At 45.3% G+C, this 27,705-nt stretch overlaps 1 long non-coding RNA gene across 1 annotated transcript; it reads right to left on the bottom strand.

The window, feature by feature from the left end:
* Positions 1-3,021: 3,021 nt before the first annotated feature.
* Positions 3,022-27,375, bottom strand: LOC147749181 (uncharacterized). Its single transcript, XR_015309993.1, has 2 exons — positions 26,461-27,375; positions 3,022-3,401 (listed from the first exon to the last, which is right to left on the bottom strand). It is a non-coding gene; the product is annotated as an uncharacterized LOC147749181 (long non-coding RNA).
* Between the last annotated feature and the right edge of the window lie 330 nt (positions 27,376-27,705).

The following is a 27,705-nucleotide window of genomic DNA, read 5'->3' as shown; positions in this document are numbered from 1 at the left end:
CAGCAATGAGTTTAGTTTCTCCTCGATTTTGCTGTTTTCATGTGTGCTGCGTTGTACAGCACACATGAAAACAGCAAAAGGCCAATGATAGTTTATGGTCAGGAAGATCCTCCCTCCTGCACAAAAACAATCATTTTTTTAAAATACAGTTTTGCAACTTCTATGTGTGCTGCATTAGGCAGTCTCAGCTGCAATACCAGAGAAGGAGCGTCCTCCACTTCTGCTTTGGTAGATGTGGGGAGTATCTGCAAGTAAAAGGGAGGCAAAAAATAGCCTTCTTGCCGGTTGGTCAAAGTTAAGGTGGTGTGTTGTGTCCTAAGTAGAAAGACACCAGGAGCCAGAATGTATATTTAGGTCTTCTTTATTCAGTCTTCAATTGTAGGTTACATCTGTCTTGACTCCAGCCAGCCTAGTGTGGCACCAGCCCCACCAGGAGCAGCCTGCCTAGCTGCTCAGCCCATCTCTAACTGCAACATTCATCCCACTCAGACACCCAGAAACCCCAAGATGGCGGCACGTTTTTTTCGTAGCGCCGGGTGGCTCCCAGCACGCCTTTGCAGTTAAACGTCCTATCACAAGCGGAAGCGTCCATCATCTGAAACTTCGTCACAGCTTCTCAAAAGGACGAGCTTGGAATGCCACATGAGTCTCTACAATGCAGGTAAGATTCCATGAGCTGAATGTAGCGCGCGCCTCAGATTTTGAATGTACCAAACAGCGGTTATAAAAAAAAAGGTTGAACGGTGCAGGAAAGCTCACCTCAAAAGCGCTGTAATCGTACAATAGAGCAATTTCCTCAGTAATGTGCTGCATAACCAATAGAAAATAAAAATGAAATAAACTAATGACAGATTCAGTACTCAAACACCACTTCGGCTATAAAATGCCAAAAGTAGTGCTATATTTACAACAAGGGGTGGTGAGGGACAGAGTCTCTGAATTAAGCAGAAAGCTCTCACCCAGTCAAGAGATCAGGGCTAGATCCAACACCGTTTTTTAGCTCACTGCACCATCCCAGTTTCAGAACCTGGCTGTATGCAAATTAGTCTGTTCCTGTCCCAGTGCATGATGGGAACAGGGCAAACCAAACTACAAAAGCCAATTCTTACACTGGGAAGGAAACAAGCTCCCGGGGACCGGTTTCTGGCATTACAGCCGTCTTCGGCCCGGTTTGCTTGAATCCTGATGGTGCAATGAGCAAGGGTCTCACATCTGAGAATACCCTTCCACGCTTAGGGTGGACAAAATATTTACAACAAGGGGTGGTGAGGGACAGAGTCTCTGAATTAAGCAGAACGCTCTCACCCAGTCAAGGGATCAGGGCTAGATCCAACACCGTTTTTTAGCTCACTGCACCATCCCAGTTTCAGAACCTGGCTGTATGCAAATTAGTCTGTTCCTGTCCCAGTGCATGATGGGAACAGGGCAAACCAAACTACAAAAGCCAATTCTTACACTGGGAAGGAAACAAGCTCCCGGGGACCGGTTTCTGGCATTACAGCCGTCTTCGGCCCGGTTTGCTTGAATCCTGATGGTGCAATGAGCAAGGGTCTCACATCTGAGAATACCCTTCCACGCTTAGGGTGGACAAAAATATTTACAACAAGGGGTGGTGAGGGACAGAGTCTCTGAATTAAGCAGAAAGCAGCGTCGTGTGTAGACTCCAGGATCACCACAAGAGTGCACCAACTGCGAAACGCTGGCAATCCTACACATGCAGAAATTATGCAAGAAACGATCTGTGTGGTTCTCTGCTTCAATGCAGATGGGAACCAACATGCAGACACACCAAAGTGCCAAGAGACACCAATCAGGCACTTCGCCTCTAGAATAGAAATCCATAGGTTGAAAAACCAGGGCAGGTCTCATGTTTCTTAAAACGCTTTTCTTTAAACAGGCTGCTGTACGCTAGCACATACAATTAAATTGATGTACTGACTTAGGTAGAAATACTTGACACTCGCCTGGTTAGAATTCCTTTCAGGAATCAAACATTGTCCTTCAATGCAACTACTGCACGGATATTGTTGTGACAATACTTATTCAATAAAAGTCACTATGGTCTTGGAAGTACTTTGAATCTCAGCTACTGTGAAAAATCACTTTAAAATTCCCCATCTATGCAGCCACTGTACACTTTATGTACTAACACCTTTATGACTGCAAATCCCAAATTGTGCCGTTATATTTTATTTTGTCACTTTATTTTTAAAGACACTCTAGTCCTAAACCATTGAAAGAATTGTGAAACAAGGCCATGAAGGACACCTAGACATTGTTATAACAAAACAGGTGGTGAAGAATTTCACTTTGTGTCTTAGTTCAGACGTTGTTTTGAAAAAGTAGTGAGGGGGCAGTGGTGCTGGAACAATTTTCAGAGTAGGGTTGCTGCCATCAATGTTACATCATTGAATTCATAGGAATTGTGAAAAATGTAAGTGTCACACACAAGAATAAGTATAGCAATGCATCATGCACATTCAGCAGGAGAGTGGTAAGGGTGTGGTATGTAGCCGGTGCTGAAGTTTACTGTCGCAAATCTATCACTTTAACCGAAAAACATTTTCCATTGAAATGGCCAAAATATTTGTAATAACATGCAGTTTCCCTGATAAAACACAGTGTACAAACGAGAAATGTCTCAAAATTGGGTTTCAGAAAATATTTATCATTCGTACATCACTAAGGGCCTGATTACGATGTTAGTCGAAAAGCCTGTAGGTTTAAAGTAAGACCGCTGTATTATGATGACGGCAGTCAGAGTTTAAACTGGCTGGGGAATCTGACTCAAGGAGCCTGTTGGAAAGCCCTCATAATCTCTTAAGGATGGCGTTTCCGCCCTCGGGATTATGATGTTGGTTTCGGACAGCCAAGCGTTAATGAAAAGAGCCCCCTTCTACTAATAGGGAGTTCCTCTAGGCAGGGAAATAATACACAGTGTAAATTCCTAGGGCAACTCAGGATAAAAACAACACTTAATTATAACATTTCTATTATATGGAGAGACACAGGCCAAAAAAATATTTGAAAAATACAAAAATAGTTCTTTATTGAAAATGTTATATTTAATATATATTCAAAAAATACAATCTTAAAACAGACCACAAGCACACCACATCCATGTCATCATTCATACGAAGCAGTCATAATGCATACATCACTGGCACTATAAACACCTGAAATGGTTGTGATTCAAAACATTATGTACATAGCCAGAAGTTGAACATTGCCATTATGATATTGATTTCAACACTTTTACTCGGTGAGCCTGAGATGCAGGCTTTTAGTTCCTAAATTCATATCTGTTTCACTGAGTGGCTGTAGCTCCAGATAATTTCCTACAAGCGTTTCGGCATGAAAATGCCTTCGTCAGGAAAAGTCACAGCAGATTCAGGCAATATCTGTAAATACAAAGAACATAAGTATGCTGTCCTTCCTGAAATCACATTGTACATGAAATATCTACACATATAATTATTGCTTTGTATTTGGTAGACCATCACCTCAGAGAAAAGCAAAAGGAAGAGCATATCACTTAAATAAATAGCCCCATGGTGCAGTGGTAAAGGAGCATGCAGAATTGAATGTGAAAATCACAGAGGTGTGATTGCATGCTACAAATACGAAAAGTGCCAAGAGAAGACCCACACAAATGGTTAAAATATCCCTATATATGTGCCCTTGCGTCATGCGATGTTCATTAAAAACATCATTACCATATACTGTGGAAACTGTCCGCCAGTACACTTAAAAAATATGCAATGTCCTACTTGAAAGGGAAATATGCCCTGGTCTTCTATGTGAAACAAAAGAAAGAATGACATTAAGATGCCTGATATTGTAATGTTTCCATGATGTAGGCATATTTGATGTATAGTAGTATGTTTATGATTAAAGTGGACAGGGTCCACTTAAAGGCTGTCTTTGTAGTATTTTTTTAAAGCAAATTCGGTAGCCAGTTTCTTGAAACCTTCCTACATGGAACAAGAAAACATACATCTGAGTCCTGGTACATATGTAGCCTAATGACCTAAACAGGCTTCTACAAAGAGATTCCACAAAAGAACAGCACAAAGACTTTTTTTTTTAAACTTTTCTTCATTTTAATATTTTTTGCAACATGTACCTCCCACCCATGAGCCACCCCCCCCCCCCCGATCCGGTCATCTGTTTACTTGTCACAGATTTACAGAAAGTAAGAACAGAAAAAAAGTGAAAGAAAATGAAGAAGGAGAAAAAAGAAAAGAATGATGATGAATAACTCAAATCAAGAGAACAGAGACACATCAAATTCAGACATATTCGGGAGTCATTGACATAAAAAAAAACATTAGATTATAATGGCATTAACTTTATATAATAAGTATAATATTCTGTTTTATAGTTCTTGATGTCGTATCCACTGTGTTAGGTGATCCCATATTTCTAGACCCTTTTTTTTCCTTTGAACTCCCTTCCTCCGATATATCGCAATCTCTAGAGTGTATGTGGCTAAGAGTCTTGCCCGCCACTGTGAAAAAGTCGGGGGATTTAGATCTAACCAACTGGATGCTAAGCATATTCTATAGACAGCCAGGGAGACATATATGAACCCCTGCATTATTTTTGGCCTGATATCCCCGTCCCTTCCTAGCATAATTTTGGCTACTGTGATTTCTATGTTTGTGTTCAAGATTTCGGATAAGAATGCTGATATTTCGCATGTAAGGGGTCTGTCTTTATCACATGTGGCAAATAAGTGGACTATATCGGGCGCTGGTGTCGAGCATCTAGGGCATTGGGTACCTTTACTTGTGCTCCATTTGGCTATCTGGTAGGGTGTGTGATATAATTGGAAGAAGGTTTTATAGTATTGGACTTGTAGTTTGGGTGACATTAAGAGTGATTGATAGAGTTGGAATGCCTTCTGAACTGACTCCTCATTCATATCTAGCTTATTTTGCCATTTATTTATATGTTTATACATGTCATCTGGTAACAAGGAGACTAGGTTGAGATATATTTCTCCTATTTTTGCGGTGATGTTTCTATTGAGGATTTCTGTTATTTGAATCCTGTGGAACTCCGCGCTTCCACCACCTTTCTTTAGTAAAAAATCTCTTATTAGAAGGAATTTAAAGAAATCTCAGTTTTAAGCCGAACTCATTCTTTAATTATTCGAATGATTTGAAGTCTGTTGATGTATAGAAACATCCACATCGTGTGATCCCCATATTCACCCATCTTTTCATATAGTTATCAAAGAAGATATCAGGTAGATTATAGTTCTGATGAAGGCTCGTACAATAAAAGTTTCAACCGACCCCGAGAAGCTTGCGTATATCTCTCCATGCGTTATATATACACCGGTTAATGTTTTGAAATGGACCTTTTTGTAGTGACAGTCAAAGGTAAGTCGCCATAGATGTTCACCCGTTTCTATACCAAGGATGAGTTCTTGTGGGGTCGGAACTTCTCCTTCTTGCGTAGGATTCAGATTTGGGGTCAATAAGATCTTGATATATTTCAGGAGTGTGGCCCACCAGTAGACCTTGGGGTTAGGGACAGCGAGTCCATCTCTTTCTTGCGGGAGCGATATATATCGGTAACCTCTGTGTGATTTTGTATGGCCCCATATAAATCGAGAAAATGTGTTGTGGAGGAGGAGCTACGCTGGCAAACAAGATGGCTGCTAAGGCTCCCGGCTCCGCCGACCTCCGTATCCCGCCACAAGATCCTGTACATTATCCTGATTTTACGCCTAGCCTCTGTGTGAATGAACTGTTCCGCACTCCGATGGTGAAATCCGGAAAATTTTATCGGCTGCTTTGACGAAGTTGCTTCGAGTTGAAGATTGTGGCCTACTCCAGCGGGGAAGCCGGGGCCTCGAGTACTTTCACAGCCGGGCTGCAGTGCAAAAACATCGGCCGGGAGACCCAGGCAGGGTCCGGTCAATCGGAGTGGAGGGTTCTTTTATGCCCGAATTTCATCGGCAATCGTTTCTATTGCTCAGCATTGATGGAGTAGTGACTTCGCTTGCTATTGACTGTGGGTGGGGGTCCCTGTCCCGCAGACCCGGTATTGGTCCCCGCCGGAGTTCGGTGGGTCGGGGTCCCTGGCCTGTGGCGTTAACCGGGTTGACCGCGGGCGCAGACAAGGACTGGTCACCCTCCGCATCTGCCCGTTCGTGATCCTGTTTGTCCCCCTCGGGGATGCCAGATTCACCGGGGGAGGTGATTGTGACTGGTGTCGGGCGTGAGACTATGGATCGAACGGTGCTTGAGCCATCACTGAGGTCAATATTGGCAGAGATTTGGGCGTTTCATTCACATGTGGTTGTCTTATTGAACAAATTGGATACACGCCTATCTGAGATGCTCCTTGTGGAATCGGACCCTGCCTCACTGTTGGACCAAAATGATTCAGAAAAGGGGGTGGTGATGAACAGAGTGTCTGAATTAAGCAGACCACTCTTACCCAGTCCAAAGATCAGGGCTTGATCCATCACCGTTTTTTAGCTCACTGCACCATCCCAGCTCAGAACTTGGCTATATGCAAATTAGTCTGACCCTGGCCCAGTGCATCATGGGAACAGGGCAGACCAAACTACCAAGCCAATTCTTATACTGGGAAGGAAACAAGCTACCGGGGACCGGTTTCTGGCATTTCAGCCGTCTTCGGCCCGGCTTGCTTGAATCCTGATGGTGCAATGAGCTAGGGACTCACATCTGAGTATTCCCTTCCACGCTTATGGTGGACAAAAATGATTCAGAAAAGGGGGTGGTGATGAACAGAGTGTCTGAATTAAGCAGACAACTCTTACCCAGTCCAAAGATCAGGGCTTGATCCATCACCGTTTTTTAGCTCACTGCACCATCCCAGCTCAGCACTTGGCTATATGCAAATTAGTCTGACCCTGGCCCAGTGCATCATGGGAACAGGGTAGACCAAACTACCAAGCCAATTCTTATACTGGGAAGGAAACAAGCTACCGAGGACCGGTTTCTGGCATTTCAGCCGTCTTCGGCCCGGCTTGCTTGAATCCTGATGGTGCAATGAGCTAGGGACTCACATCTGAGTATACCCTTCCACGCTTATGGTGGACAAAAATGATTCAGAAAAGGGGGTGGTGATGAACAGAGTCTCTGAATTAAGCAGACCACTCTTACCCAGTCCAAAGATCAGGGCTTGATCCATCACCGTTTTTTAGCTCACTGCACCATCCCAGCTCAGAACTTGGCTATATGCAAATTAGTCTGACCCTGGCCCAGTGCATCATGGGAACAGGGCAGACCAAACTACCAAGCCAATTCTTATACTGGGAAGGAAACAAGCTACCGGGGACCGGTTTCTGGCATTTCAGCCGTCTTCGGCCCGGCTTGCTCGAATCCTGATGGTGCAATGAGCTAGGGACTCACATCTGAGAATACCCTTCCACGCTTATGGTGTACAAAAATGATTCAGAAAAGGGGGTGGTGATGAACAGAGTGTCTGAATTAAGCAGACCACTCTTACCCAGTCCAAAGATCAGGGCTTGATCCATCACCCTTTTTTTTAGCTCACTGCACCATCCCAGCTCAGAACTTGGCTATATGCAAGTTAGTCTGACCCTGGCCCAGTGCATCATGGGAACAGGGCAGACCAAACTACCAAGCCAATTATTATACTGGGAAGGAAACAAGCTACCGGGGACCGGTTTCTGGCATTTCAGCCGTCTTCGGCCCGGCTTGCTTGAATCCTGATGGTGCAATGAGCTAGGGACTCACATCTGAGTATACCCTTCCACGCTTATGGTGGACAAAAATGATTCAGAAAAGGGGGTGGTGATGAACAGAGTGTCTGAATTAAGCAGGCCACTCTTACCCAGTCCAAAGATCAGGGCTTGATCCATCACCGTTTTTAAGCTCACTGCACCATCCCAGCTCAGAACTTGGCTATATGCAAATTAGTCTGACCCTGGCCCAGTGCATCATGGGAACAGGGCAGACCAAACTACCAAGCCAATTCTTATACTGGGAAGGAAACAAGCTACCGGGGACCGGTTTCTGGCATTTCAGCCGTCTTCGGCCTGGCTTGCTTGAATCCTGATGGTGCAATGAGCTAGGGACTCACATCTGAGTATACCCTTCCACGCTTATGGTGGACAAAAATGATTCAGAAAAGGGGGTGGTGATGAACAGAGTGTCTGAATTAAGCAGACCACTCGTACCCAGTCCAAAGATCAGGGCTTGATCCATCACCGTTTTTTAGCTCACTGCACCATCCCAGCTCATAACTTGGCTATATGCAAATGTAAATGTAAATGTAAATGTAAATGTAAATGTATTGGCATTTATATAGCGCACTACTTACCCGTAGGGTCCCAAGGCGCTTTGACCGCTGCGAAACCCTTCCTGGCTTCCCTGAGAGATGGTCCCTTAATGGGTATCTCCAGGGTGAGACCAGGCATCCCCGGCGGTCTGGTGGGGCCGTTAGTGAAGATGAGGCAAGCTAATGCCCAGAGTTGCCGAGTGTGATCGCTGATCAGAGTGGGCCCCGAGGCGAGAGAATTATCGAGTCCGCTGACCCTGGTCCAGAAACCTGCCGCGCCGGGAATCGAACCCTGGTCCCGGGCCGTCCTCTGCTCTCGGGTCTGCCGCCTCTAACCAGTGAGCCACACTACTTCACTTAGTCTGACCCTGGCCCAGTGCATCATGGGAACAGGGCAGACCAAACTACCAAGCCAATTCTTATACTGGGAAGGAAACAAGCTACCGGGGACCGGTTTCTGGCATTTCAGCCGTCTTCGGCCCGGCTTGCTTGAATCCTGATGGTGCAATGAGATAGGGACTCACATCTGAGTATACCCTTCTACGCTTATGGTGGACAAAAATGATTCAGAAAAGGGGGTGGTGATGAACAGAGTGTCTGAATTAAGCAGACCACTCTTACCCAGTCCAAAGATCAGGGCTTGATCCATCACCGTTTTTTAGCTCACTGCACCATCCCAGCTCAGAACTTGGCTATATGCAAATTAGTCTGACCCTGGCCCAGTGCATCATGGGAACAGGGCAGACCAAACTACCAAGCCAATTCTTATACTGGGAAGGAAACAAGCTACCGGGGACCGGTTTCTGGCATTTCAGCCATCTTCGGCCCGGCTTGCTCGAATCCTGATGGTGCAATGAGCTAGGGACTCACATCTGAGAATACCCTTCCACGCTTATGGTGTACAAAAATGATTCAGAAAAGGGGGTGGTGATGAACAGAGTGTCTGAATTAAGCAGACCACTCTTACCCAGTCCAAAGATCAGGGCTTGATCCATCACCCTTTTTTTTAGCTCACTGCACCATCCCAGCTCAGAACTTGGCTATATGCAAATTAGTCTGACCCTGGCCCAGTGCATCATGGGAACAGGGCAGACCAAACTACCAAGCCAATTCTTATACTGGGAAGGAAACAAGCTACCGGGGACCGGTTTCTGGCATTTCAGCCGTCTTCGGCCCGGCTTGCTTGAATCCTGATGGTGCAATGAGCTAGGGACTCACATCTGAGTATACCCTTCCACGCTTATGGTGGACAAAAATGATTCAGAAAAGGGGGTGGTGATGAACAGAGTGTCTGAATTAAGCAGGCCACTCTTACCCAGTCCAAAGATCAGGGCTTGATCCATCACCGTTTTTAAGCTCACTGCACCATCCCAGCTCAGAACTTGGCTATATGCAAATTAGTCTGACCCTGGCCCAGTGCATCATGGGAACAGGGCAGACCAAATTACCAAGCCAATTCTTATACTGGGAAGGAAACAAGCTACCGGGGACCGGTTTCTGGCATTTCAGCCGTCTTCGGCCTGGCTTGCTTGAATCCTGATGGTGCAATGAGCTAGGGACTCACATCTGAGTATACCCTTCCACGCTTATGGTGGACAAAAATGATTCAGAAAAGGGGGTGGTGATGAACAGAGTGTCTGAATTAAGCAGACCACTCGTACCCAGTCCAAAGATCAGGGCTTGATCCATCACCGTTTTTTAGCTCACTGCACCATCCCAGCTCATAACTTGGCTATATGCAAATTAGTCTGACCCTGGCCCAGTGCATCATGGGAACAGGGCAGACCAAACTACCAAGACAATTCTTATACTGGGAAGGAAACAAGCTACCGGGGACCGGTTTCTGGCATTTCAGCTGTCTTCGGCCCGGCTTGCTTGAATCCTGATGGTGCAATGAGATAGGGACTCACATCTGAGTATACCCTTCCACGCTTATGGTGGACAAAAATGATTCAGAAAAGGGGGTGGTGATGAACAGAGTGTCTGAATTAAGCAGACCACTCTTACCCAGTCCAAAGATCAGGGCTTGATCCATCACCGTTTTTTAGCTCACTGCACCATCCCAGCTTAGAACTTGGCTATATGCAAATTAGTCTGACCCTGGCCCAGTGCATCATGGGAACAGGGCAGACCAAACTACCAAGCCAATTCTTATACTGGGAAGGAAACAAGCTACCGGGGACCGGTTTCTGGCATTTCAGCCGTCTTCGGCCCGGCTTGCTTGAATCCTGATGGTGCAATGAGCTAGGGACTCACATCTGAGTATACCCTTCCACGCTACTGTTGGACCAGCAATCTGCAGCCATTCAAGCCGCGGCCATTTTGACTCCGTGCGAGGACCCCGTGAGGAAGCAAGTATTGAAACCATTGGATGGTGCCCTGGAGGACGGTGTTCCCGAGGTCGTGATTGTACCGCCGAACCTTCCATCACTATCGACTTTGGGGGTATCGAAAGGCGTTCCCCTCCCGGAGACTTTTGTTGTGGACTTTTCTTTAATCTTATGTTCGTCTTCTCCTTTCTAGTTGACTTTACGACTCCGGGGCAAGATACATTGGGACTGTCCACCTAGGAGAGAGAGTTTTTCTGCGTCTGAAGTTCTTGTGGACTCACTGTCTACGAGTTGCCACGGATTGATTCTTGATGACTTCCGTCTCCTCTATGACTCCTTTGTGTGCCTTTCGGTCTTGCTAGGGGGGGTTTGTGTGCTCGTTCGGAAGGGTCAAGGTTAATATCAATTAGATTGAGACGGTTTGGAGTGGCTTTTACGGGTGTTCGACCTGCAACTGTTTGATTTACGAGGCTGGGCGGTGTATCACGGTGCCCCCAAATTTCTCCTATAAGGGTTGTCATACATTGGTCTTTTTGCGATGGGGGGTGGCTGTTTCTGGCGGGGGGACTAAGGGGGCTGGGAGCCCATACGGATAAACCCTCCTCCATTCTTTTTCCTACTTTTAGGGTTTTAGTTATTTGGGGCGACAGGCCCGCTGCTAGTGGGGTTAGGCTGCAGCCATCCACAGGGGTGCAGGGTAGGGGTTGGTGGGGGGGTTTATTTTGCCTTTTTTTTATTTCTATGGGCTTTTTCTTCCTTCCCTTTTTCTTCCTTACAGGATCAGTATAGATTGCGAATCATTCTGATTTTTATCGTGTACTTGTATTTAGTGCTCATGCTTCTTACGTTATCCTGATTCCCGGGTGGGCAGGCCCTGAGAACTGGCTCTTAACATAGAATGTATATTGTATTGTTGTTTACACCGATCCATATGCTTTGGCGCCAAAGTTCCATTATAGCTGTTTCTACATGCATATCATGTCTCTTGACCTGTCCCCCGTATTCTTCGGTTTGATTGTATGGCACCTGATCCGTTTCTTTAGATAATATAAAATAAAACCTCTGTCTCATCCTGTGACTTAGTTGTTCGTTCTAATACAAGTTCTATCCTGGATTGCTGCCGGACCTCAGGGTTGTCAGCTGATGAGCTGTGTCGTACCGTGATATAGTGGGTCTTAATTTTGTTTAGCGGCCGGCCCCTGCGGTTGTAGGCCCATGCTTGTATTTTTATTGAATGCTACAATAAAGGTTTTCCAAAAAAAAAGAAAGAAAAAAATGTGTTGTCTATTGCCTTGAATATGTGTTGATCAAAGTTTAGGCAGATAGTGCGGAAAAAATACAAAAATGTCGGGAGATAAATCATTTTGATCACATTGCATCTGCCTATTAGGGTTAGATGGAGGTTGTCTAATTTGCTAAGATTTCGTGTTGTTTCTTTCAAGAGTGGGTCTATATTGATCTTGACTAATTCGTCTAGATTCAATGTGATTTTAACGCCTAGATATACAGCGTTCCTGAAGATCCTTTCATTTCTGTAATTAATTTTTTTATTGATAATTATCTGCGTTTTACCCTGATTTAGTTTATATCCTGAGATCGCGCCAAAGAGGGAAGCCTCTTTTTCCATCATTTTGATGGCCACATGAGGATCACTGGTAACGATCGCGATATCATCCGCATATGCTAGAGTCTTTGTTAATCCATTTGATGTCTTAATAGGCAATATATCCTGATTAGTCTCCAGTTTGCGGATGAACGGATCGATAAATAGCGCGAACAATAACGGGGAGCACGGGCACCCCTGCCTTGTCCCTCTAGTCACATCTATCTTATTTGACAGTCCGCCATTTATCATAACGACTGCTTCTGGGTTATGGTACAATCTACGTGCAGCGTTAATGAATCGATCTCCGATCCCACTCTTTGACATGGCCGTCCATAGATATTGCCAGGAGACCCTATCGAACGCCTTCTCTGCGTCCAAGAGTATAAGCGCAGTAGGGTCTCCTGCGACTTCCTCTATGTCAAAGAGTGTGATGACCCTTTGTACGTGATCCGTCGTGGATCTGCCGGGGATGAATCCATGTTGTCGGGCTGATATGATCTTGTGAATAATCGGAGCAAGTCGACAGGCTAACAATTTGGCGTAAATTTTTGAGTCACAATTGATTAGGGTGATTGGGCGATAGGATCCCAGTTTAGTTGGATCTTTGTTTTTTTTTTTGAAACACTACAATTTTAGCCTGTGCCCATGATTTTGGTGGTTCCCCCCTTGGAATACTTCGGTCATTAAGTCAGTTAGCACATTCTTTAGTGACTTATAAAATCTGATATAGAATTCGGCGGGTATTCCATCCAGTCCAGCTGCCTTCCCTGTTGATGGACAGCAGAATTTCCAACCACTGCGGTGTGGTCGCTAAATTAGCTTGGTTGGTGTATGACAATTGAGGTGCCGTTACCTGCTCTCAATCAATCAATCAAAGCATGTGTATAGCGCGCTACTCACCCGTAGGGTCTCAAGGCGCTGGGGGAAGGGGGTCCGCTACCGCTCGAACAGCCAGGTCTTGAGTTGCTTCCTGAAGGAGAGGTGGGCTTGGGTCAGGCGGAGGTGGATGGGGAGGGAGTTCCACGTCTTGGCAGCCAGGTAGGAGAAGGATCTTCCTCCCGTTGTGACTCTTCAGATGCGGGGGACGGCGGCGAGGGCGTGGATGGTCGATCGTAGCTGGCGGGTGGGAGTGTAGAAGGTCAGGCGGTTGTTGAGGTATCTTGGGCCTTAGTTGTGGAGAGCTTTGTGTGCGTGGGTGAGGAGTCGGAACGTGATTCTCTTGTTGACGGGGAGCCAGTGCAGGTTTCTCAGGTGTTCGGAGATGTGGCTGTGTCGGGGGATGTCCAGGATGAGGCGTGCAAAGGCATTCTGGATGCGTTGGAGTCTCTTCTGAAGTTTGGCTGTGGTTCCGGCATAGAGGGCGTTGCCATAGTCCAGGCGGCTGGTGACGAGCGCCTGGGTGACCGTCTTCTTGGTTTCTGTGGGGATCCACCGGAAGATCTTACGTAGCATGCGGAGGATGTTGAAGCATGACGAGGAGACGGCGTTGACTTGTCTGGTCATGGAGAGGGAGGAGTCCAGGATGAAGCCCAGGTTGCGTGCGTGATCTGTCGGTTTGGGTGCGTTGCCTAGGGCAGGGGGCCACCAGGAGTCATCCCAGGCGGAGGGCGAAGATCCCAGGATGAGGACTTCCGTCTTGTCTGAGTTCAGTTTCAGGCGGCTGTTCATCATCCACTCAGCTACGTCTTTCATCCCTTGTTGTAGGTTGGTTCTGGCAGTGGTGGGGTCATTGGTGAGGGAGAGGATCAGCTGGGTGTCGTCGGCGTAGGAGATGATGTTGAGGTTGTGTTGGCGTGCGATGGCCGCAAGGGGGCTCATGTAGATGTTGAACAGCGTGGGGCTGAGTGAGGATCCTTGGGGTACGCCGCAGATGACTTCCGTGGCCTCGGATCTGAACGGGGGGAGGCGGACGCTCTGGGTTCTTCCGGCGAGGAAGGAGATGATCCACTCGAGTGCCTTCTCTGGGATCCCGATGTTGCTGAGGCGTTGTACTAGGGTGCAGTGGCAGACCCCGTTGTGCCTCTAAATATATGTCAATAAGTTCTTGGTCTTTATTGGTTTCTTTATATAGAGCTTGGTAATATTTTTGAAATTCTGATCTGATCTCCTACGGGTCTTGCTTGAGAACGTTGTTACAGTCTTTAATCTCTTTAATTATGTTAGCCATGTTTTCTTGTCTGATGCGAGTGGCGAGGTGGTGCCCTATTTGCTCGCTTAGTTCGTATACTTTTTCTTTTTGGATCGTGGCTTTACAAATTGCTTTTTCTGCAAATATCTCCGTTAATCTATTTTTTTGCGATGGCAATCTTTTGTGATGCCGTTTCTATGTTTATACCCCCTTCAGTAGCTCTTACAAGATCCCCCTCGGCCTCTGTCAGTTTCCCCTGTAATTCGGCTATCTTTTGTTTGGCAGCTTTGTTATTCCTTATTGAGAAGCGCAGCGTTTCACCCCTGATACCAGCTTTTAATGTGTCCCACACTACGTCTAGGGGTGCGCTCCCCAGGTTATTTGCCAAAAATTCAGGTATCCATTTCTCAATAAGATGTCAATATTTCTCGTTTAACAGTAGAGCCCAAAGACTTTTAAAGGCTAACAGCCAAAGGCAGTTCAAACTGTGATAGGCACCATCATTTAGATAGAAAAAACGGACTCTTTAAGGTAAAGGAGATTAGAGCTAATGTGAGGTGACAACTGAACAATTAACGCAAAAATACCATTAAGTCGAAGAGGAACACGGGTTAAAGCTACTGAATTACAACAGCTAGAAATGACAAACAAAATCACGATGCATAAAATGGAATCCAGCGTGGCAATGAGATGGAATACTATGCGGTGCGATAAAGGCTATGTATGAGTATAAACCAGGACTTACCATTGTGTCTATCCTGATAATTAAGGTCTCTGACTCGGGCTCCTACAATGAGGTAATCGATACGCCTCGAGTCAACCACGTCGAATGTTGGTAGATGCAACATGCATGGTATAGGAAGACGGATAATTTGATGCAACCGCAACGCTTGGAAATGGTTTAGAAATAGTCAGATGGCAGTCATGTGACAAATCACATGTTTGATTCCAAAGCTGGTTGGTTTACGTGGCGGCCATGATGTAAGTGTAGGTTTACCAAGGTAAAACCAGCAGTGGGTGACATAAAACCAAATAAAGACCAATAAAGACCAAATGTACAGATGTATGTATGCAGATAATTGTGGTATAGACCTAGAGCAGAGTTATTGATGTTCTACTTCCTATTCAGGACCAGCAAAGCAACGATTGCGCAGTCTTGTCTAAATAGTCTGAACCCGTCATGTTACTTCTAGAGATATAATAAAACTACATGGCTACTGTAACGGTGTATCAAGACTCTAAATGAATCACAGGTATAAAGCCAAAAAAAAAGGGAACTGCGCAAGAAGTTTTGGGCCTTATGATGAAATACAGAAAATGAATGGTCGAAATGAATAATAAGTATAAAGCCAAAAGAGAACAGCGCAGGAACTTTTATGCCAATCCATGCCAGCCTTTCCAACATGGATCGGCTGTCGGAAACTGACTTTGGGGGCTAGCAGGGCCCCTTCCCCCTGTCAGAAACTGACTTTGAGGGTTAGCAGGGCCCCCTTCCCCCTGGTCCTCTGCATTTGGCCACATGGTGCCAAGATGTTTTAAAACTTCCATTTTTGATGTGGGCTTGTGCTGAGTGCGGTTTCATCCAGCTGCACAAGTAGCCATCGAAAAATGGAAGTTTGCGACTACACATGCCTAATTGTGCTGTCGGATCTGTCGACCTATGTTTGGGTGGTTCCTTCCACAAAACAGTGTCAGTCGGAAGCAACTCCGACCAAAATCGTAATGAGGGCCTAAGTGTCTTGATGGTTTTAGTCCAATTCCCATCTTTTTTTCATTACACTTCAGAGTTTAAAAAAACTACAGAATAATGTCTGGCTTCCTACCCGCTGATATATTTTGAAGTATTTGTACAGTTCATTTACAAGTATTTATATATATATATATATATATATAAGCCTTTTGCGCCCTATTCCGGGAAGGAAGCCGTTCTTCGCGTGGTGCGGTACGAAGAAGGAGGATGCGGGGAATCTAAAACTTTATCAAGAGTCATCCCTGATGGAACAATTATTTTTCTGCCCATCCTCCTCTGAACACTAATCTATATTATAACCAAAGAGGACTATTCATAGAAATCTTGCGAAATTCTTGAAGACGATTCACATTCTGACTACTTGTTTGCATGCACATACGATTTTGTAGCTTCCTAATACTACCAATTAAGAGATCATTCGGAAACGCTCATCCACAAAGAAATTTCCCACCGATTACAATGACTATATATACTCAAAAGAATTTGCCCTGAAGAAGTCCCTTGAGGACGAAACGCGTCGGCTGCGAATACCCGTGTTTTGATTGTACACCCTTTTTTTGGAATAAAGAAAATCACAACTAAGAAAACCTACGTCTGTGATCATTGACACTATATTTCTGGAATTGTGTGGTGCACCTTTGCGTTTATTTATTAATTTACTGAGTTCTTGGATGAACTATCACTGTGACAGTGGATGTTAACCAGTGTGCACACACTTCGCCCATACAAACTACCCAGGGCGATTTAGAATTCTGGGGGTGATTTGGGTTAGGTGCTATAATTAAGAAGTTTCCACTGTCTCCTTTGTCTTTTGAAAGTATTTAAATGTTGTGTGTTAAAAATAAATTACATTCTACAGCCTTTCCTTTCACTCTGAAACCCAGCAATATTTTCAAAGATGGTTTACCTTACAAAATGCCCTAACTTTACAGCTAGAAAAAGAAAAAATAAACACCAGTCTCCATAGTAAAAGAATAAGTAGCAATTTTTCAGACGACAAAGCCAGACTTTTGACCTCTGTCTTTGAATTGCACTACAAATGCATAAAGATAAAAACAAAATTAAAGCCATCTTTATTGTTCAGTCACCTTCCGAACTCCAGAATTGTTATTTTGGGGGTGCTAAAGCACCTCCAACACCCCTACTTCCAGCACCTATGTGAGAGAGTGTACATAGTGTTTGATGGCTGATAAACTTGGAAAGCCTTGAAACTGCTCATGTATGAAAATATTTATCTCAATAATCCAGTATGCATTGCAGAAGACAAGGGACCTGTTGCCGTTACTCAAAGGTAGGTTTTTCCTTTGACTAATACTTCTCAAATTACCCAGTTATTCAGATTGTAGCTAGAGCAACATTGATTAAGTGTTGAGTTTTTGGGAGAGTGTGTACATGGAATAAGGTATGCCTGCTGTGTGATAATGGTATTTTATTTTCTTTGCACAAACTATGTAATATTTGGAAAGTACATGAATTAAGCATAGGACCAAATCTTTACATAATCCTTGTGGCAATGGGATGCTTGAAAGATTTAATCATCTCAAATTGAAAGGTGCTGTCCAGGTGGTCATTAAGTGTACTTTTAATTGGAAGGCAAAGGTTGCAAAGACCATGTGGATCCATAGAATAACTGTTAACTAGGGCACAGGGTTAACACCATTTGAGATTATAAAATGACGTAATCCTAGGACAAAATGTAATCCAAAGTGAAAATATAAATCATAAATCAATTACTAGCCTACTGAAGACAATAGGAATAGAATTAAGAAAGCTTGTGAGGGTTACACAAGATATGATGAAAGGAACAATACCAAGGCATGTAGAATTAAAATTGGTCAGAGAAAAAAAAAAACGGGGAAAGTGTTTAAGGAAGAGACTCATTTTTCTTTTAAACCATAAGAGGTTGTTAAAGTCATGCATAATTATGCGTTGTTAAGTGATGGTAATGTGTGGCATCTTAATTGCATAGCTGTTGGCTTTAGAGAGGGCTGGAAAGGTATGACGTCTAATAGTAATATGAAATAGAATATCTGAGTAACGTAGTCCTCGAAAGAGGAAGTTATTCCTATTTATTGTGATCTTATTGGTATAGACACCAATTGTGATTTCAATGGTGAGCCGCAGAAATTAAATCTGAAGTAAAAGGCCAGGAGGTTCTAGTAACCGGCTGGTCACGATCTAGTGTTTCTACAATATGTATTTCCACCAGCCACTCCTTGAGGGCTAGCTTCCACACTCACCGCACATCCATCTATCACAGGTGTCACTGGTCAGGTGACCCTGCTAATAAAAGGGCCGGGAGCACGTGCCATGGGCCATGGGCCAGTTCCAGACCATATGACTATGTGTCTGCGTCATTATTGTAGCTGCATGAGGGCCTAGGGCTCTAACCATTACAATTGCGATGAGCCCCTTGTGAGCTGTCACCAGTTTGGTACTAAATCATGAGGGGAAGTGCAGCCGATGCCCACGGCACCCCTGCACCGGTTGCCAGCCCAACGGCCACACTATGAGTGAAGAGAACAGCATCCAGCCTCCATGTAATGCAGTTGCCTGCCTGCCACGACCCCTAAAAGGCAACATAGGACCACTGGGAAGAAGGTGAGCTGACTGAGCTCAGAAGTTGGCAGTGGGCAGCAATGAGTGGAGGGGATGTGTAAAAGGAGCGCATAAAGCGAAACCCCACAGCGCCGGCAGAACCCCGTAACCAAGGGAGAAGCTTCAATCCACAGAGCTGCCTCAAAAGTGAAAAGAGCACGACACAGCCCACAATATCGTGGAGGACACTGCGCTGCATGTCAGCAGTAGGTCAGGGACTGTGGTACCCGCCTGTGAGGGTGTAGGCCTCGTTCCGTGCCAAGGTGAAATTTCTCCATACTGCAGCTTTTCCAGGCACTAGCATGCCTGATTCAGTGCCTGTAAAACATTGGTGGAATGAAGGTGAGGCATGAGGGAATCGCTCATCTGCCTGGTGACGTTAGCAAGCAGGGAAGAAGGGTTCGCAAGATAACACTTGCATGCGAAGGCTGGTGCTGATCCGTTGTGTCCAGTAAGTGTCGTGACCAGAGAACATGGGCTCTAGGACCCACAGGGACACAGACTTGGGGGGACAGACACCGGACACCACATCCGGTCAGGGGGACAAAGGACAGACCACAGGAAGCAAGAGGCAGGGAAGGAAGCACCAATACAAGCTCATGTGAGATACGAAATAAAGATACCTGAAATCGCCTGCACCGTGTCCTGTCATCTGTGGGGGGACCCTGCACGATACCACAACTGGCGACGAAGGAAGAAATAAAGAAACCACGCGTGCCGGATCGACCACGTCGTGAACAAGCCAGGAGCCCACCCTGGACTGGTGCCGAGAAGAAGAACATAGTGGCCAAAGAACGAAATTAAGGACAGCAGCGACACGGGAGCCCACCCCGGCTGCTGCGACGACGAAATCGCCTGCATTGGTTAAGCGCCAGAGAAAGAAGCGCGAAGGAATACAAATCGGCGTGAGCTCTCGCGAGAGTCTCGGCGGCCATTTGCAAGTCAGGCGAGAGAGCCAATAGGAGCACAGGAATTGCTGGCGGCCATTTTGAAATCAGGCAAAACACTGATTGGCTGCGAAGTCTCACAAGACCATCGGCGGCCATCTTGAAGTCAGGTGAGGGAGCCAATAGGAGCACAGGAAACGTCAGCGGCCATTTTAAGGTCAGGCGAAGGGAAAAAAGGTCGAAAAGAGCCAGAAAGAACCACAAAAAGATCAGGAAAGGTGGCAAAAGAAGCTGAATAACAAAATAAAGAGCAAAGAGAGGCTCAAATAAGAAAATAAATAAAAGAAAAGACCAGAAAGAGCCACAATAAAGAAATAAGCGCCACAAAGAGCATTTACAAAGTAATAACAAAAGAACTGTAAGAAAAAGATGGCAGAACCACGGCCAAGCGCCCAATATCGCAGACCACTACCGTTCAATCTATCAGAACCACAAGTAGGAATAAGATGGGAGCGATGGATCGCTAGGTTCGAGGGATACATGGAGGCCACTGACGTACTAGAAGAAAAGAAGCTAGGACTGTTCCTAAACCTCGTGGGTGACGACGTGGATGAACTGCTAGTGACACTACCGGCAGGAGAGACATCAACATACAAAAAGCTCATCAAGTGCCTAACAAGCAAATTCGACCCTCAAAGGAACATAGACTTTGAAAGATACACGTTCACCACAGCTTTCCAACATGACGATGAATCATTGGATGACTTTGCGACACGACTGAGAAAATTGGTAACGCACTGCGAATTTGACAAGTATGACAACGAGCAAGCAATTCGCCTGCTGATAATTGAAGGATGTCGCGACACTGAATTCCGCACCAGAATATTGAAAGAACCAACATCGCTGGAAAACATCCTGTCGCTAGCAAGGGCAAAAGCAAGAGCAAAGATACAATCAAAGCAGATGGAACGGAGGATCGAACAAGCACACCGCATGACAGATAACAGTCGCACCAGCACCTGGAAAAAGGGACAACGCGACAACACAACGAAGAAACAACAAGGGCCACAATGCTACCGATGTGGTTTAGAATTTCCTCACAAGGGCGCCTGCCCAGTATTTGGACAGATGTGTAAAAAAATGTAACAGAAGCAATCATTTTGCCAGTGTGTGTCAAGGGACATAATTCAGAAATGACAGAGGAAGACCAAACAGGCAGTGGATGACGACAAGCAGGCACGTCAGACACATCGAAACAGCAAACAGGGGCTCGTCAATAGAATCAGGAGGAGAGGAAGTAGAAGAAAAAGTGGAGCGACTGTACCTCATGTCCACTCAAGAAGACACAGGAGAAGAAAGCATTCGTCTGGTAGACAAGAAAGCAATCAAAAAAATGGAATCAGTGACAATAGAAGTCGGACCACATAAAGCACAGTTCGTGCTTGACAGCGGCGCCACATGCAACATCATGTGTGCGTCAGAATATGAGAGAATGGAAATAAAACCGGTGCTGAGACCATCAAGGGTTGAAGTGTTCACTTGGGGCTCAAGGAAACCAGTAACAATTTTGGGGAAATTCACTGAAGATATAACATATAAAAACCAAACACTCAGAGAAGAGATTCATGTACTGAAAGGAGATATTCCAGCACCCTGCCTACTGAGCAATGTAACAGCACAAATAATGGGCCTGATAGCAATAACATATAACATGTCAGAAAAAGGAAACATCTTGAAAGAATATCCAAAGCTACTGAAAGGCCTGTGGAAGCTAAAAGGGCGACAAATAACGTTGCACATCGACGAAACAAAGAAACCAGTAGCTCAGCATCACCGGCGAGTACCAATACACCTGCAACCTCAAGTAGAGGAAGAAATAAATGCGCTGTTGAAACAAGACATCATCGAGCCGGCAGAAGGACCAACGCCGTGGGTATCGCCGATAGTAGCCGTGCCAAAGAAAAACACATCAAAAATAAGAATCTGTGTCGACATGAGGATACCAAACATGGCGATCGAAAGAGAAAGACACCCTGGACCACACCTCGACGACATGATCAGTTGCCTGACAGGAGCAAGACGATTCTCAAAGTTGGACTTGTGTAAGGGATATCACCAGCTGGAGCTGGATCCACAGTCGAGATATATCACAACCTTCTCAACACATCTAGGTCTATTCCGATACAAGCGCCTAAGCTTTGGGATATCGTCAGCAGCAGAAATATTTCAGGAAACGATCAGACAGGTGATAAGGCCAGTGAAAATTAGTCTCAATTACAGCGATGACATCCTAGTGTTTGGCAAGACAGACGAAGAACACGACAAGGCGTTGCGAGAGGTGTGTGCCCAACTAGAACAGGCTGGCCTCACATTAAATGAAGACAAATGTGAGCTAGGGCGACACTCTGAAAGAAGCGAAACCACCAAGTGATGTAGCAGAAGTACGGTCATTTCTTGGACTTGCCAGTTACTGTGCAAGATATATCAAAGACTTTGCAACAGTGAGCGCACCACTGCGGGAGCTGACGAAACAGGGACAAACTTTTGCATGGACAAAAGAGTGCAGCACGGCATTCGAAGAAATAAGAGAGGCAGTAACAGCGGTAGATCATCTAGCATACTTTGACCCACTACTGTGTACAGAACTAACGGTGGACGCCAGCCCAGTAGGACTGAGGACAATACTGGAGCAACACAAACCAGGAAAAGACTCGCCGAGATGCATAGTTGCTTACGGAAGTAAGAGCTTGTCCGACGTTGAGAGAGCTTACTCTCAACCGGAGAAGGAAAGTCTGGCCGTTGTGTGCGCGTGTGAACACTACCACATGTTCATCTACGGGAAGCCTTTCACAATTGTAACAGATCACCAAGCTCTAGTAACAATTTACGGAAACCCAAACGCAAAGATACCACCAAGAATAGAGAGGTGGGGAATACGGCTGATGGATTACAACTTCAAAATAATACACAAGCCTGGAAAGGAACATAACCCAGCTGACTATATGTCCAGACATCCATTGCCACGCAACACAGAAACAACAACAATGGCGAAAGAATACTTGAATTTCATCCTGAAGCACAACACACCAGCATCCATAACAAACGCAGAATTGGAACAAGAAACAAGGAGAGATCAAACAATGGAAGAAATCAAAAAGGTGACCAGGCAGGAGGCCCAAACTGAAATCATAGCGCCTCCCCTTCTTGCTGGAGTGCCCGTCAGCTGCACCGCCTGCCACTGTCTGTCTCAGTGAGGAGGGGAGGGAGTGGAGCGCCTTACTGATGTGGCACGACAATGCTGAACTGCACCCGGAGGTAAAATCACCCAACCCGCTACCTTCTGCGGTAGAGGCCGTTTACCTGCCTTCCTTGGCAGTGATGTGACTGCAGGTTGGACGAGAGGCCACAGCGAGGGAAGACGGTCCCAGAGTGGCTATTTGTTGCCTACTAAGGGACGACCAGGCATCAAGGGGAGAAAGACTGTCCACACAATGAGAAAACAGCTCGCAGAGGGAGAGAAAACTACGATCACCAGCACGGCCGGTTGGTAGCAGTTGGTTGGAGATGGCAAGGCTGCTTCCTACCCTAAATGGACACCATAGAGGCGCTGCCTGCAATGAGGAGTGGTTGTGGCGCCACCTAGTGGTAGCTGTTGTGTTATCAAATAATGACACACGAGAAGATTATATGAAATTGGTATTTATTTACCAGAAGAAAGAGCTTGTGAGAGGAAAGATGACCATGCAGCGTCGCCGGGTCTTTCTCATCGAGCTGGGTAGTGACGTCACTTAAATACACCTTAACATTCCAGGGGTAGCACGTGCACATAAACCAATAGGAAGAGGGACAGATAAAACTCATAAAAGCATACAGCATAAAAACAGATGTATTAGTTACTAAAACTATTTACAAATCACAAAATTCATCATATATATTAATACAATTAAAAACCATTAAGAGAAAACATACTGACTGCAGTTTAAAAAACAAGTTAAAATAGACAATCGTTATGTTAGATGCCCCCGAGAACACAGTTTAAACATTTTATGCTTTTACTATAGAGTCAGACAAATTAAGGAAAACAGATCAATCACTTCGAGGGGGTCAAGCCCACCACAAGTTTTCTTCTAATGGCCCATGCCCACCCAAAGTATTTGGCGACCACAACTGTAATAACCGGCAAGGTGTTAGTGGAAATTATTCTTAAGGCCACCTTACTGTCCCTTGTGCCTAGCAATTTGCACATCGCCTTTAGCCAAACACGTCGGGGGGTTAAGTAGGCCCTAAAAACAAAAAGAAGGTGGGCAATGGTCTCGCTTTCACTTTTACACGCCGGGCATAATTCAGAATTACCTATACCCCATCTACCGGTTAGTGATCTTATAGGGAGTGACCCTGCTCTAAGCTGGAAGTAGAGCTTCCTATCCTCCGGCTTTGTGATGTTGTCCCAATAGGGCTCTAAGCTAGGAGAAACTTTTGTTTCCAAAAAGCGACAATCCATAGTAGAGGGATCAACATCATTCCAGTTCCCGTAGGCGACCATTTCCCAGTACCTTTCTTTTATGGCGCCTTTGGTTGGGAACTGGGCTGTCTCAGGGTTCTCCCACAACTCCTGCATACCCATTATTCCCAATACTTTATGAAGTTCTTTGAGCCAAGTTATCTTGTGGAATATATCAGTTTTAATCACATACAGAAATCCCAGAGCGTAATGCATAAGTAGAGTGGTGTGGCTCACTGGTTAGAGGCGGCAGACCTGGAAGCAGAGGTCGACCCGGGACCAGGGTTCGATTCCCGACGCGGCAGGGTCTTGGGCCATGGTCAGCGGACTCGATAATTCTCGCCTCGGTGCCTACTCCAACCATGGGTCTCACTCAGCAACTCTGGGCAATAGCTTGCTTAATCTCTACTAACGGCCCCATCAGCGCCGGGGATGCTTGTCTTCACCTTGGAGATGCCCAGGAGGGACAATCTCACAGGGAAAGCCAGGATGGGTTCCCCAGCAGTATACAGCGCCGGGACGCCCCTTTGCTGGGGCAGCTGTGCGCTTTACAAGTATACAACATTTATAAGTTCCGGAGTAACCCTCCAATATAGAATAGGTCGTAATCTAGCCATATCTGAGAGGGCTTTCCTGCCTAGATCATAGCGCTGCAGTTGGATTGGGGTACTTTTAGGGAGGCCAACAAGATTACGGCAAAAAAAAATTCCACAAGCGTTAGTGACGTTAACTTATCATAAGCCCATATTTCAGCACCATAAAGGGCCGAACTTAGGGCTTGCGCCTCATATACTTGCAGTGCTGGTTGTACCGGCTTGGTCAAGGACTTCCTGTGCTCCGGGCTTATAGCTCCCGTGTTTTGGCAGAGTTTTAATGCCGCCATTTCTATATGCTTCCCCCATTTTACTCCGTTTGACACGTGGATACCTAAGTAACCAAAGTCCGATACCATTTCCACTTTTTGTCCATCCATAAGAGAATTTCCCTCTAAAGCTGTGGTGGGGGTTAAATACCATAAGCTTTGTCTTTGTAACATTAACTTCCAACCCCCGGTTGACACAAAAAACCTCAAAGATCTTCAGGGCTCGCTGTAACCCGCTAAGGGTTTTAGATAAAATTAGCGTGTCATCAGCGAATAGTAGAATTGGAGTTTTCACTCCAGCCAGGCTAGGAGCATCTACTTTTCCCAGCAACATACGCTCAACTACCCCATCAATGCTCAATGAGAAGAGCGTGGGGGCCAAAGCGCAGCCTTGGCGCACCCCACGCTCTACCGGGAATTCAGAGGTTACTTGGCCGTGACACCCCCCCCCCCCCACTGTATTTTTGCATAATTTGACTCATGCAACCTCATCACAAGTGTTAGGATCTCTAGCGGCATACCCATCTTGCTTAGCACTTTCCACATCTGGGATCTAGGGACTAAATCAAAGGCAGCACGTAAATCTATAAACGCTGCATAGATGCTGCTTTTTCCTAGTACTACCGTCTTCCAGTATAGTAATGTAAATCTGAATATCTGGTCTGTGGTACTAGTTAATTTACGAAATCCAGCCTGGAAGGGGGTCAGAATATTTTTCTCTTCTACCCAGGCCGATATTTTCTCTAGGGTCATTTTTCCAATCACCTTTTGTACCATGTCTAACAGGCTAATAGGCCTGTTGTTCCCAAGCTGTGTTTTGTCGCCTTTCTTATACACCGGGATTGTAACGGCCCCTAGCCAAGACTTTGGTACTGGTGCCCCCAGTGCCACAGCATTGGCCAGCTTTGTTATATAAAGACCCCAGTGCTTTTTATTGTAGTGTAGTTCCTATATCCCTTATAGGTTCTGCGCATTGGAATAACATACACGATAGGCTTGGCATAGGACTGAGGTCTGTATGCCCCTAATATGTATATTAAGCTTAATTACTATGTACCAGCTAGCTCAGAGGCCACTAGAAACTTCTTGAAGACAAGAAGGGAATAGCTTCTGGCAACCACATAACATAAAACCCACATCCCTCAGGATCATGGAAACAAAATACTACTTTTCATTCAGTCACTCATCTCAGAGAAGTACATAGAAGAAACAGTCGGTGTGTTTACAATAACATTTATTGCACAGTTGTTATTCTAGTACTGGTTATATGTGCTCCGACAACTGTTGGACAGTAGCAGAGAATTATGGCCAGCAGTGCAGTTAAATGAAAAGGCTTTGTATAGTTCTACCATTTTGCAACAGTAATGAACACATACATGAAATACAGAATGCATTAAGATAAAGCCTATACCCCTATGATGCCTAACTAGATGTACCTAAGTGTACCTAGCATGTGTGTAGATCTTAGAGAGCCAAGAATCCCCCTAGGAGTTAGTCTAACCCCTTTACCTTATTGGGACTTCATCCTGATCTTGAGCTGGACACCCACAGATGGGTGATGGACCTCTGCCAGCTGGAGCTGTGGCATGACGCAGGTTGCAGCGCCTCAGGCAGAGTGTCCGCCTGGAAGTCTCTGTCTCCTCTGGTTTGCTTGGGCAAAGGGAGGTATACTTATACTGGATAGGTGTCTTGGATTGACGTAATGTTGGTCAGAGGAAGATGTGTTCTTGGTCTGTTTCCAAGAATTGGTTGTGACGTAGGTTAGTCACTGTTGGACATGGAGATTACGTATTTAGGATGGACCGTCTTCTGTGCACAGAGCACACAGTGATCAGATAAGGGGACAGCCTCTCTGTTGCTCGTTATTGTGAAATGAGGGCTAATCTAGGTCAAAGGGCCTGCCTGTCTCTGTGAAAGGGCCTGCTTGTCTCTGTGACACAAAGAATTTGTGCCTCTGAGACAGTACCTATGTTAAGGCCTCAATTTCCTTCATAACACCCACTCCAATCTATGGACAAGAGTTAATAACCCATTAAAAGCAAACTACGTGACTAAAATAGGCATTTGCATATAATTGGCAGGTAGTTGCATGAGAGTTTTATGAGCTGAAAAAAATAGCAGCTGTTAAAATATATAAAATTACTGTAGACTCTGTGGAGACAGGAAAAATCTATAGTGTCATTAAAAAATATATATATACTCTTTAGAGTAAGTAGTTACTTATAAAAGTTTCTGTTTATAAAATTGAAAACTCTTTCATGCTTTTTTCAGAAGACCATGCTTTCTTTAAAATAGTCAATTTAGAGGGAAAGCTCCAAGCACTCGGTGAAAGTTGAAACAATAACAGAAAAAATGTGTTTCAGGACATGTTTTGAAGAACTAGAGATAAAAGGTGCTGGTAGTCACAACATTTCTCGTAGCCATTTGCTGCAGTAAACAGACCTTTTTAATACCTCGCACAGTCGTTGTGGAAGCACAGAAAGACAGTGCTGCTAGTTGCTTGTTCTGAGGCAGCCGGTGCTAAAGATTGTACCTGTGTGCCTGGATTTACTCGTACCTCACCTTCAGCCATATTCGCCGATGAGGTCTCAATCCATACCTTGGTGTTGCTAAATGAAGTACAAGGCACCCATTGGATTTGCAAGGAATGCTTTGGTTTGATGTGAATACGCTTGGGACACAGCCAAGCATAGGACTTCAGCAGACCCTGCATGGTGGTGATTGCCACTGGCATTTTCCTTTGGAAGAGGTACT

The sequence above is a fragment of the Lissotriton vulgaris genome, chromosome 1_1, assembly GCF_964263255.1.
Source record: "Lissotriton vulgaris chromosome 1_1, aLisVul1.2, whole genome shotgun sequence".
NCBI classification, from domain to species: domain Eukaryota; kingdom Metazoa; phylum Chordata; class Amphibia; order Caudata; family Salamandridae; genus Lissotriton; species Lissotriton vulgaris.
The sequence above is the reverse complement of the archived record's forward strand: the minus strand, read 5'-3'. Positions and strand labels throughout refer to the sequence as shown.